This window comes from Abramis brama (genome assembly GCF_963993115.1).
Source record: "Abramis brama genome assembly, chromosome: 23".
Taxonomy (NCBI): domain Eukaryota; kingdom Metazoa; phylum Chordata; class Actinopteri; order Cypriniformes; family Leuciscidae; genus Abramis; species Abramis brama.
This window is the reverse complement of record NC_139985.1, coordinates 6440620-6454527: the sequence shown is the minus strand read 5'-3', so window position 1 is coordinate 6454527 and position 13908 is coordinate 6440620. Positions and strand designations below refer to the sequence as shown.

The window sequence follows — 13908 nt, the reverse complement described above, 5'->3', positions numbered from 1 at the left end:
TCATCCTATCCTAACAAACCACACACCAATGGAAAGCTTATTCATTCAGCTTTCAGATGATGTATACATCTCAAATTAAATAAATTGACCCATGTGACTGGTTTTGTGGTCCAGGGTCACATATGACTTTAATTTGATTAGACTCTAAAATGCAAACTGATGTTTATTGTCATCTTCTAAGCATCCATTCAGTCTATTGTCTCTATTGTTTTGTGGTGCAAACATTATATTACATTACATTATATTTAGTCATTTAGCAGACGCTTTTGTCCAAAGCGACTTACAAATTAGGATCAAATTAGGCGAGTCATTGTGAAGAGGCAAAAACAATGCAAGAAGTGCTCAAAATACAAAGTGCAGGCATTGCTCAGAGTAGCATAAGCCCGATAAGGGAGGATTAAGGGAAAAGGAAAGAATTTTTTTTTTAATGAGATTAAGTGCTCACGGAAGAGATGAGTTTTCAGTTGTCTTTTGAATGTTGTCAGGGATTCTGCATTCTGGATGAGGGTGGGGAAATCATTCCACCAGCATGGAATCGTGAATGAGAATGTTCTGGAGAGTGATTTTTTGGCTCTCTGTGATGGTACCACGAGTCGTCGCTCGTTGAACGGATAGGGATGGTATGTGGTAGGGATGTAGACTCGTTGGAGTGAGTGAAAGTAGAAGGGAGCTGAGCCTGTGATAGATCTGTAAGTGAGTGTCAATGCCTTGAACTTGATGCGAGCAGCGAGTGGTAGCCAGTGTAGAGAGATGAACAGAGGAGTGACTTGGGCCCTTTTGGGCTCGTTGAAGACAAGACGGGCTGCAGCATTCTGAATAATTTGTAGAGGTTTAGTTGCACATGATGGAAGTCCAGCCAGAAGAGCATTGCAGTAATCAAGCCTAGATATGACCAGGGCCTAGACGAGAAGTTGTGTTGCATGCTCAGTTAGGAAAGGCCTGATCTTCCTGATGTTGTGCAGTGATCGAGTGGTCTTTGTAATTTGGTCTGTGAAGGTCAGCTGGTCATCAAATATTACTCCAAGATTTCTGACCGACCTTGATGGGGTGATTGATGATGAATCTAGCTGGATAATGAGGTCGTGCTGTAGAGACGGATTGGCAGGGAGGCATAGAAGCTCAGTCTTTGCCAGGTTGAGCTGCAGGTGATGTTCCTTCATCCATGCCGAGATGTCCGCCAGACAGCTTGAGATCCATGCAGCTACTGTGGGATCATCTGGTTGATGATGTGGTCAGTTGATGTGCTTTGGATAGCTCGCCTCTCCTTGCAACCTTGAAGGATCTACCTGTGAGATAGGACTCAAACCAGTGGAGAGGAGTACCTATGATGCCCAGTGATGAGAGGGTGGACCGAAGGATCTGATGATTCACAGTGTCGAAAGCATCAGACAGATCCAGGAGAATGAGAACTGAAGATTTGGAAGCAGCTTTTGCGGTCCATTGGGCTTCTGTGACCGACAGTAATGCAGTCTCGGTTGAATGCCCTTTCTTGAAGCCAGATTGGTTGACATCCAGCTGGTTGTTCAGAGACAGGAAGGATGTTACTTGGTTGAAAGCAACTCGTTCAAGTGTTTTCGCAATGAATGGTAGGAGAGAGACAGGTCTGTAATTCTCTACAAGTGATGTGTTTAATGTTGTTTTTTTAAGCAGTGGAGTTACCCGAGCCTGCTTGAATGCGGTAGGGAAAACGAGCCCCATTCAGTCTCAGTCTCCCCTGCACACATTCACACCTCTCCGGCCAAACTTACTTATTAACGCAAGTCGAGTGTTTTAAATAACCTTCTGTGTTCTGATTTGGCTTTGGATAAAAAATCAGACTGAAAATATATTATTTTATAGTATTCTGCACGATGATAAAGTCTATATTGATTAGCATTACATTATAAATATAATCTATTATTATGAAAATACCTGACATGGCTCGAAGAACACAGATAAATCATATATCGTTGCAGTCATGTTTAATGTCTCCAAAACGTCTTTATCAGCATGATACAGCGATCTCTGGAAGCTTTGTTTATGTCAGAGAGTTCCTGGAATGTCACATGATGGCTCTTCTTCATGTGTTCCATATATGGACTAAATGTGCATAGGGCGCCCTCAGGCTGCCAGTATGGATTGAAAACACAGTACATCAGAGTACAGTGCTCATAATGATTACATCGGCCTATTTTGGGTACAAATTCAATAAATATTATTCCTCTCTATAGAAATCTGACGTAAACCTATGAGAATCTATCATTATTTCTCTAAATCTGCACATTTTTGAGCTAAAAGCCCTGAGGGATGTTGTTTGGTCAAGTGCTTTCATAACGACCGCACAGGAGTTTTTTTCTGAATGGGAGTGGCTGACGCTCATAATTCATTAAAGGTATCGACTCATTTTTTCATTACATAACTCCTGACACAAATTAATACATAACTGTCACTATAAGTTTCTCAGAATAAAATAGTGGTCAAATACTGAAACTTTAGTCTTATATCTTTTTAATGATGTATAGTTTGTCAAGGTAATAACATTAAATCTGATAGTAACTTTGAACTATTTAAACTAAGAACGATTCAGTGTGTCCGCGTCCTCGTGAAGGCTAACAGGTTAAGCGTGTTGTACAGTCTTCTGTTCCCATGCATTACTGACATCTGAACTGTCTCTAACCCTGGATGTTATAATTGGAAAAAATCCTGTCGGAGCATAGAGCTTTCAGAACTTTACATCTTTAGCAAGTTAAAGAATGCTCTGACCAGATTAGTGTATTAAAGACTCTCTACATGACGATGATGATGATTTAATTGTCTATGTCAGGGGTGGGCAAACTTTTTGGCTCAAGGGCCACACTGGGTTTTAAAATTTGACAGAGGGCCGGCTCAGTAGCAGATTATGAAACACGATCTCATGAAAGTGTGTATCTATACCACGAATTTTATTTCTCGTGCCATTTATACACCAAAAATGTTTGAGGTTAATTTTTAATTAGTCATATGTTAGATAATTATAGCCTATACTTTTTAAATATTGTTTATCCTTATTATTATTTAATGGTCATAACAGTAAATTAGAAAGTGTACACTTAGAAGAGTAAAAATGACAGAAGGTTACGTTAATTCAACTTTATTAAAACTGCATATGGCAATCAATTTGCACTTCAAAAAGTCATACATTTGTGGAAAAAAACGGAATAAACGAATATACAAATTTATTTTAAGAATAATAAAATAAAACATAAAAAGCAAAGGCATATCAGAACATTTAATGAAAAAAAACGGGTTCTGTACATGGCAGACAGGGGAGCGTAGCCGAAAACCGGGCGATAAAGGTCGGTAAACGGAATCACTCAGTCAGGATACATCCACAAATCCAGAGGAGCAAAGAAACTAAATAGCAGACAAATCAAAGGAAAAACTAAACAGGTGTGCAAGCGGTTACCAAACTTTTTTTTTTCTCTGTGAGATTCCAAAAAAGGAAAAAACATTAACGTGCAACAAGTCTATGCGCTTAAGTCGCTGTCTGTTTGGTTTCCATGGTGACGCGTCATTGCTTGTTACGTGACACACCGCAGCCACAACAGCGCTGAATGAATTATGATCTGCTTTTATGTCATATTTTCCTTTTTTACAGCTATGGCATGCAATATCTGATATTCCGATTGTCAAATATATGCAACGCAATATATATACAGATGGTGGACAACCAGAATGAGACTTTTACCGCCGCCGTTCCCGCGGCGGCAAGATTGGGATGTGTATTTGCTGCCTTTTACCGCTGAGTGGCGCTGTAATCACAGACTTTGAAAAGTGTCAGTTTATTCTCTTTATGACGTAATCTGCCGCGGCAGTAATCTGAGCTGAGAGGCCACAGATAAATTCAAGATAAATATTGTGGTTAAACAAATTCAAATTCATTAAATTTAAACAAAGTAGACACGTTAAAATTGTGTGCCCAGTTTTTCTATAATTTAGAAAGGCTATGTCAATAGGTTACTTGTCATTTACTTACGTAAAATTAAAACATTTTCAGGACTTGCAGTTACTAACCGATGTTAGTCGGTTTAAGCATTCTTTGTTATATTCAGAATTAAATAGGCTTACATGTTGTTATGATTATCAATTGAATTATTTAATAAATAATCAACCACAATGCCTATTACTGCCGCAGCAAAAATAAACCAGTCGAATTTCAAAGTCGTTCGCGAAATAACTAGGCTATACCGGGTGGCGCAAGTGACAGGGCAAAACAGCAGCAACTGCGGCATTTTAAAAGGTAAGTTTCCTATCTGTTTATTTTTTTTAAAAAAATTTGAAAAAAAAGAAACATGGCGCAAGATCTTGTAAAAAAAAAAACAAAAAAAACTTTTTTCATTATTTGAACAAAAATGAGACTGATTGAATATGTAAAAATATAAACAAACAAAGCAGAGAATAAAACAAACTTTTAGGGAAAAAATATAGGCCTATTATGCTACAACAGAATTGGTTAACATTAACGAAAGCAAAATATGTAAAAATACATTTAAAACAAAATAAAACAAAATCCCGAACAAACAGTAGTTAACCTAGGCTATTCAGACGATAGCTCTGTGGTCAATGCATTAACAATAGCCTCTAGGAGCTTCAAACGATCTGAGATCGAATCTCAGTGTAGCCGACAGTGTTTATGTTTTTCCGTTCTTGATGCTTAAATATGCATCTGTTTATTAAAGTCAATCGTCTTGTTTAATTATCAATTGTACATTACAACATAAATTTGCAACATGTTGTGCCGCTGCAAAGACGACACATCTGATGAAGGAAGACTGTAAGCCGATTGCACCAGAAAATGAAGATGATGAAGCTCGTCTTTAATCTGCTAAATTATTTTTTTTGTGTGTGTGAATCATTCACGAGATTGAGATGACTGACAGTGATACCCGGCCATAGCAACGGAAGACATTTTTCAAAACAGATCGAACAAATCATAAAAATACTTTCAATACAGTATTACTTTCAATTAAAAAATAAACAATGAAAATGTAAAAGAAAAAGAAAATTAATTAAGTTTGAAAACCCATCGCACATTTCAAGGTATGAATAAAGTGTCGGGACAGTTTATTTATTTAAACAGGGTTGCATCGATAGAGTTTATTCCCTTTGTGATGCAAAATAAGAAACACAGAATCTTATTCTTGCAACATTTTAAATTTCTATTGTCAAAGAAATTGCAGCTAAATTAAAAAATTAAAACGGTACAAAACGAAAAAAGTTCAAAGCAACATAAATTAAGAACAGGCGTTTTTCTTTGCCTCTCTCGCGCTGGATATTTTTTTAGTAAGTTTGGTCTCCCTCACTGCGCGCGCCGGGTCTTTCTCGAAATTAAGCATTTCAGCGTAAAAAAACACCATACAGCTGATAATACTGTATATGTCGCTGTGTGTCATCCACACAAATCACGAAAGAAAAAACTGTAACAAATAGCTTTTGTTCCTTCAAAGATACAACATGCCTTGCTGAATTCACCTTACAATAAAACGAGGTGGGTCGCGAATTAAAGAGCTCTGTATCTGCTAAATTGAAATTGTGTGTGGAAAACCTTTAAATACAATCAATAAAACTACAATATATAATTTAATAAGATATAGGGCCTACTGTACATAGGCTATGGACTTTTGGAGATTTTGAGATTAATCCTTAAAAGAATTTAGCCTTTGCCTGCTCATCAGGCTGGCTCCGACACTCTCCATATGAAAGACGGAACATTAACTGCACAGTCCTGCACCCCCACGATAAAGCAACTATTGCCTTCTCCAAACCCCCCACAGGCTATCTGAGTTTGCAAAACAAAGCAAAGAGTTTGCCACTCGTCGTGGTGTGCCAAAACACTTAATTATAAACTTCAATATTTCATTCAAAACAATCTCAAAACGCTTTGTGACATTTTGAAAAGCCGTGGATGCATTACTGCCACTGAAACCATGAATGCAACAGAATACTGGTTCTGATTTTATTGTTTGTCGTTTAAACGTCATATATATATATATATATATATATATATATATATATATATATATATATATATATATATATATTATTATTATTATTATTATTTTTTTTTTTATTATTTTTTTTTAACAGAACTGCTTTTGAAATTACGATTGGAATTATTATAGGCTACAGAAGTAAAGTCATTGTATAATATTTGTTCCTCATTAGTGTAAAATGGAAATGCATGGTGATTTTATTTTGTAAATAGGCTATAAGCAAAAAACTATGTTTTAGAACTAGACAAATCTCTCTGCATCAACAATAGACTATAAAATGCATTAATAGGCTAATATAAAAATATCAGTAGTCTAAGTTAGTTCGGGATTCGAACCCGTGTCATCTAAATGATCGTAACGTAAGTTCAACCACTCGGCCACGATTCACTCGTTGCGACATGGCCTAACGTTCCAGTGTGTTTTCGCTCAAACGAGCGAGAAGCGATCTTCATTCAAATGAACGCGCCGCCGCGTTTGTCGAACACTAATTCAACATGCCAGAATAAAACCTGGCTTTAGAACAATGCATAGCGCCACTCGTCGTGGTGTGCCAAAAAATTTACAATAATTTATCCTCTACAAATCCTCTACAAATTAAATTAACACAAAGTCGGCTATAAGAGTCCTTTATAGGCTACGTAAAAAGCAAAGGGCTTACAGTCTTAACATACAGTCTTAGTGGGGCATATTTGCACACTGGAAATTGATTTATTTAAATATGTATGTATGTATTTATTTATTTATTTATTTATTATGCTGTTACTTATTTTTGTCAATTACTTTATTCATAACAATTGTGGCTGTAGCTTTTATCAAATCAAATAAAATAATGGTATTTTTTTGCCCATATATCATCCATAAAAGGAAAATCATAATCTGCTTTAAAAAATAATTTTAACTCTTCAACAATCTACATGATTTTGAGATATTATTCATATCTGTAGTATGTGAATGATGAATCACTAACTGGATTGTATTATTTAAGGGTTTGTTTAAATCCCCAATTCTAAGTATTAGCCAAAGTATGTGCCAAAAAATTTACAATAATTTATCCTCTACAAATCCTCTACAAATTAAATTAACACAAAGTCGGCTATAAGAGTCCTTTATAGGCTACGTAAAAAAGCAAAGGGCTTACAGTCTTAACATTTAGGCTACTTTGCTTAAATTCGATACATTTATTTTCAGTAGGGCCTAATAAATTTGTAGGGATGTAATTTCAGTATGCTTTACCAACGCTATGTATTCAATTAAAGTTCCAAGAGGTCTGGTCTCTATATTTCCTTCCCAGCTGACACTAATATGCAAGTGCACAGCAAAAATCTATTCTAAAAAAAAAGTCTATAGGCCTACTATACTGTTGTAGCCATTAAATAATCTCATATAGTATCATATTTGTTAAAATATTATAATGTTATTTTTTTCCATCTATGTTGAATATGAAAAGTGAACAGCACGAGTAAGATAGGATGCATTATATCGAGAGATGGATATGGTCAGACATGATTTTGACCACTTCATTAAGTTTTGTTTAGTAGAAAACCTTTCTTTAAAGTGAATTTCGTTTTCTATAAATTGTATCTTAATTTTAATCAATTTTTCATCAACCAATTGCCTGGATTTAAATAAGTAAGAGAAGCAAATATAACAGACACTAATCATGGAGGCGCCCGCGCAGTCACTTGCATTGCACGTCAGCTGGAGCGCATCTCATCCTCCTAACTTAACGAAACTCAGCGTATGCCTCACACAGACATGATAAATACATCAAATACACAAAGCTTGAAATGTCTTCAAACGAAATAATTCAAAACGAAAAGAAAAAGGCTACTCTCTGATTATGTCTTTATGTGCATTTCTCTCTAGGTGCGTTCACTACAAAAATGGCGATCGTCAACTTCATCTTTGCAGTCGACACTGTCAGAAAACTCTAGTTTATTGATAAAAATCAATGCACGCATCACCGGATTTACAAATACACATCTTGCTTGTTGCACGCACACATTATGTCGAAAAAAACGAAATATTATGTTGAAATAACATTATTATTAATAATACATCTTTTAGAATATTTGATTAAATGCTGATTGTTGCGCTTGTTCAATTTAATAAAATTAAAACTTTAATTGTGATAATTAAAATAATTGAAAATTAAATATTTAGTGGCCAAGTTTTGCTAATTTATTATATAGGCTATTATATGCCTATATATTGCCTATATTAAGTAGGTCATATTAAGACAAGGCATATATTAGTTATTTTAGCTGTTATGAGAAAAAAAAATCTAACGAAATCTAAAATCTAAATCTAATAAATCTAAAAAAAAAAAATCTAACAATTCAACATGCCAGAATAAAACCTGATTTTTGAACAATGCGTACACTGTAAAAAAAAATTAGTTCACTCAACTTACATTTTTTAGTTATTTTTTTGCTTTGACTCAGTTAAGTTTTATTGACTTAATCTACTAAGTATGTTCAACTTAAAAAGTTTAGTTGACATAGTTAAAATAGTTGAGCCAAAAACTAATTTCAAGTTACCTGGACTTGTAAAGATTAGTTGAAATACAATAACTTACATTTTCAAGTTAACTGGATTTGTAAAGATTAGTTGAAATACGATAACTTACATGTTCAAGTTACCTGGACTTGTAAAGATTAGTTGAAATACAATAACTTACATTTTCAAGTTACCTGGACTTGTAAAGATTAGTTGAAATACAATAACTTACATGTTCAAGTTACCTGGACTTCTAAATATTAGTTGAAATACGATAACTTACATTTTCAAGTTATCTGTACTAAAGTGTATGTTCATTGAACTTAATTTAGCATATTTTCTCAACTTGCAATAAATAGATCTCAACCAATCTCAACCAAATAAATAACAGATTTTTCCATACAAATGGTTTTATTGTTCCTTACAAATCAATAAATGTTAAGAACAAACTGTTAACATATTCAAAGGAATACAATTATCTCACAACTGCATGAAGTTTAAAGATAAAAATGTATTTGAAAAATGCATAGAAAGTGTATTCATGTGGGATTTTTTTCATGTTTGTACAAGTTTTCAGCATTGATGGCCTGACATGCATTCTCATTGCTTAATTTTTTTAAATTTTACTTGGCTAAAACATATATTAAGATTTCATGTGTTTTAAAGTAATTTCACAAGGGGGTATATTTATGTGAAAAATCTTAATGTCTCAGTTCACACAAAAAAAGTTGCTCACCTGTCAATACCTGTTAATACTTTCCATTGTTGGTAGACAAATGAAGATCTTTTTAATAAAATCGGTGAGCTTTCTGTCCCTCCTTTGACAGCCTAAGCAACTAGCACTTTCAAGGTCCAGAAAAGACATCCTTAAAGTAATCCAAGTGACTCCAGTGGTTTAACCTAAGTTTTATGAAGCATTGTCAGTGTTTCATTCCATTTTATTTATTAAATAGTTTTCTCCATCAAATGTTAACAAGAACATAGCAGCACATGATTTTTGTGTCGACGCAAAAGCTGACACTGCTGCATGTAAACAAATATATAAACCACTGACGTCACTTGGATTACTTTAAGGATGTCTTTTCTGGACCTTGAAAGTGCTAGTTGAATAGGATGTCAAAGGAGGGACAGAAAGATCAAAGATTTCATTTAAAAAAATATCTTAATTTATGTTTCAAAGATAAACAAAGGTCTTTTAGGTTTGGAGCAACATGAGATCTAACATCTAACAAAATAATTTTAATTTAGGTTAAACTAACACTTTAAGATTTTTCACATTAATAATACCTCTTTAACTGTGAAATAACTTTAAACCACATGAAATCTTAATATATGTTTTAGCCAAGTAAAATTAAACAAAGTTAAACAATGAAAATGATGTCAGGCCCTTGATACAGAGAACTTGTAAAAACATGGGTAAACAAAAAAATACAGATGAAAACACAGGCTCTTTATAGAAATACATACCTTACCTCAACAACATCTTTAATTCAACAATGTATTTTTAAGAGAGTGCACTCTTGCACTGCAGGTATCAGCTCCAATGTTCATGAATCACCTCGAAAGTGTATCTGAGGTGTTTTCTGGGGTAGTTTATGTTGAGAGCATAAAGCAATGTCATTTGTATGTCACCAAATCCTCGCAGAACAACTGCTTCCTCGATTACAAGGGCCACATCACTAGAGTTGCATGGAATTGGGTCTATCACATCTTCCACCACTGCGATGATTCCAAGAGTCATGCCCCGATCATATCTTCTTCGGAATCTGTGTGCTGTATTAAAAAATGACAAACTTCAAAATGTGCTTTCACACATACAACACTGAAGCTCAACCACTTAAACACAACATGAGTACACCAAGTCTTATTTAGTGTTCCGAAGAAGATTAAAGGTCTTACAGGCTTGGAACAATATGAGGGCGAGTAATTGATGAGAGAACTTTCATTTTTGAATGAACTATCCTGTAAAAAACCTTTAAACTGAGAGACTTAGGTCAAATACTATACACTGTGAATAAACGGAGGCATTTTGCATCTGTACACTAAATGAAGCATTATAAAATGTTACAATCAAGCTACAATATTTTAAGGCCTGAAGAAATTGATTTCACAGGGGACTTTTTTCTTCCAAAATGTAATTTTGATTATCAAAGATAAAACTTAATATGTCATTATAAAATGATTGACTAGAAGGTGACTAATTTTAATTTATTTTAAATACGCATTAACAAATGACATATTACTTTTTTCTTCAATATTTTGCAGCACTAATAAAAAATATGCACGACAACAGAAATGGCAAGAAAGGAAGTGCCCATAATGTTTATGAAAAAAGTACAGTAGAAATATATGTACTTACATTTTTATCTAGGCTGTCCATTATGGTCCTCATTTCAGCAATGTCAGCAAAGCGCTTGAACGGTAGACACAACAGTTTTGGTAGATGCCAGTCAAGACCCTCATAAAAGGACTTGCTCAGGTCCAGTGAAATTAGCATGTTGAATTCTGCACTGATCTAAACTAATATTAAATGACACAAACATAACAGCAGCATGTTAAACAACACTGCAAAATAATATATCTACATATTCATCTAAACACCATTTTCAGCAGTGTAGGACTTTACCTGTCTCTCACAAAAAAAGAACCGGCCACCTCTTTTTCCATATCAGATACTGGAGGATCCTTTTTTAACTCTCCTGTCTGCCTGTAATGCCACAGGTCTCTGAGAAAGCATAAAGATCACAGTTCAACGTAAAAGCTGCAGCACAGAGCCGGAGAGATGTGTATGGTCCCTGGACAAATGTTTTTTTTTAGAGCAAACTCAGTTCTAAATGAACACACACAGTCTTTATAGATGCAGGGAAGCAGACAGTTACTTACATGATGGCAGTGCTTCAGCTTGTAGTGCCTTCTGACAATGCGTTCATTGGTTGTCTTGAAAAAAACAGAACTTGCTGCTCCACTTTATTGGTCAAGGGCAAAAGAAAAGAACAATTAAGTCAACTAACATTTAATAAACCGAGTACACATACACAATCAAGATCAAGACTAGATCAATAATAGTTTATCACCAAATTTGTGGACATATATTTATTGACATTACTATTAAGACCTTATTAGGACAGTATTAGCTGCTAAGCATTTCACTAGTTCTGGGGAAAACACTGCGATGGTTAAGCGGTTGCTATAGTTACATAATCTCCCACAATAAACTAAACATAACTGACCACAGTCTTTTAAGTTCGACATTTAATAAGTAAAACTAGACAGCTGTACAACAACTTTTCAGTTATGGAGCGTCCATCTCGAACACCGGAGGATTCTGATAATCCTGCCGCACCACTCACACAGTTTTACATTAAATTAACGTTACATTATTTGTCAGCTCGTTGTTGTCGTAACTTACTCACGCGTCGACGCTGCTTTGCCTGAATGGTGATTAGACTTGCTGATTTTGGCGCAAATAACTTGAACATGAGAGTGAACAAACATGGTAGAAATGCGTTATTTTTCACGACATGCATTTCCCGCTCTCTGGGCTATTTTAGCATTCATCCATATATCAGTCTCTCTCACATAATATTATATATATATATATATATATATATATTAGCCTACGTAACGTTAAACTGGCAAAACTGGATTAGCAACGGTCCAATGTGATCTAGAAACGTTGATATTGAACAATAAATGGATGATTACTTCATATGTCATTTTACAAGTTATTACATCATATTAACGAATATTTACTTACCATATTTGATGATAGTGGAAGAATTAAATCATCTGCCGATAAACTCTCCAGCAATGGCCGATGAAGGAGTCAAGGCGAGAGACCTGTTTGTTTCGCGCTTCACGTGATCTCATCTCGCGATAAAAAATGAGAACTAACCTTACTGGTTCAGCATATGTTTTTAAGTTGAGGCGGCAAATACTCTAGTTATGTCAACTTGCAGACTAGTTGAGACAGTGAAAACTTAACATGTTAAGTTGAATTAACAAATTCAGAAACCACAAGTTGTATCAACTTACAAAATTACATTGAAACAACTAAAATGCGGAATCACACAGTTCTACAGTTCTACAGTTCTACGTTATAACGCCACTCGGCCTGGTGTGCCAAAACACTACATTTTAAACTTCAATGTTTAATTCAAAACAATCTCAAAACGCGTTTTGACATTTTTTTAAAGCAGTAGCCTACCCTATATACATTAAGGACATTGAAACCAGGATCTTAACTAAAACGCGTTCCGAGTAATCTCTCAAAAATTATGCCACACTACTCCATGTCTTTTTTTTTTTTAAGGACTGCTTTTGAAATCACTATAAATTACTATGCAATTGTATCGCTCACGAGAGCTCTTCATTTATCTAATTCCTCAATAGAATAGTAAAAATATTCAGCGTCATTGCTCCTAATATCGTCTATATTTTTAACTTTTGATTCTATTTTTTCAGTTCTAAAATTGATTCTATCTTTGGTTCTATTCTGTTGTAGCCTAATAGGCCTATTTATATATATGAAAAATATGCCTATTAGGCTTAGGGTTTTATATTTAACCCACTTACATTTTAAAATACGGCAATTGCCGCTGTTTTGCACAATGTCCCTTTGCGCCACCTGGCGGTCATTTCGGGAACGACTTTGAAATGCGGCTGGTTTATTTTCCGAAATCACCGCGGCGGCTGGCGCGGCGGTATTAGGCATTCTGGTTGTCCACCATCTGTATTACGCAAAGTATTGCAAGAAAAAGGCTAAATGAATGCGATCTTAAGAAAAAAATTTTAAATACTCGACGGGCCGGATTAAACAGCCTAACGGGCCCGCGGGCCGTAGTTTGCCCACCCCTGTTCTATGTAGTCGACTCACAAAAAAATAGGGTAAATTGTGTCTTACACAATCCTCCACAGAACAAGATTAATGCAGAGAGAGAATTCTTTTGTCTGATAAAGTTTCAACAGCGGAGTGCCAACCCTGCCAAACACAAAGGTGTTGTTTGTGTATATGCTGTATGATGCATGAATTGCATTTTTCATTCTCTAACAAAATGATCAATAATAATGGAGTATACACCACTGCAAAACAAACAGCCAGAGGAGAGAGAAGGAGAGAAGCCATGCAGAGGAAAGGAATAACAATGAGGAATCGGAGGAGCCGTTGTTCAACAATACACAGGGAATAACTGAGAGGAGCAGTCATTCCAGAGCCGGAGAGCTCCCAGAGCCGGAGAGAAACTGTCAGAGAGCTGCACTAGAAATAATTGATAGTGTTCCTCTCTTATTTCACCCTGCTCATTATTTTGTGTGTTCCTCCGTTGGTCCAACAATGCGATGAGGCTTGGAGCTTCTCGTGGAGGCAGGCACTCATTTGTGCCGGACTCAAACATCTCAT

The 13908-nt window shown here is 35.3% G+C and overlaps 1 protein-coding gene and 1 long non-coding RNA gene across 3 annotated transcripts in view; one reads left to right on the top strand and one right to left on the bottom strand.

Moving 5' to 3' along the window:
- Positions 1-13908, top strand: part of camkvb (CaM kinase-like vesicle-associated b) — a 47382-nt gene that overhangs the window by 16960 nt on the left and 16514 nt on the right. The window lies entirely within an intron of this gene.
- Positions 8973-11457, bottom strand: LOC311074552. Of its 2 annotated transcripts, none has more exons than XR_014604318.1 (4): positions 11394-11457; positions 11137-11235; positions 10870-11030; positions 8973-10283 (listed from the first exon to the last, which is right to left on the bottom strand). It is a non-coding gene; the product is annotated as an uncharacterized lncRNA (long non-coding RNA). The 2 variants fall into 2 exon arrangements; XR_014604319.1 differs by having other exon boundaries at positions 8973-10276.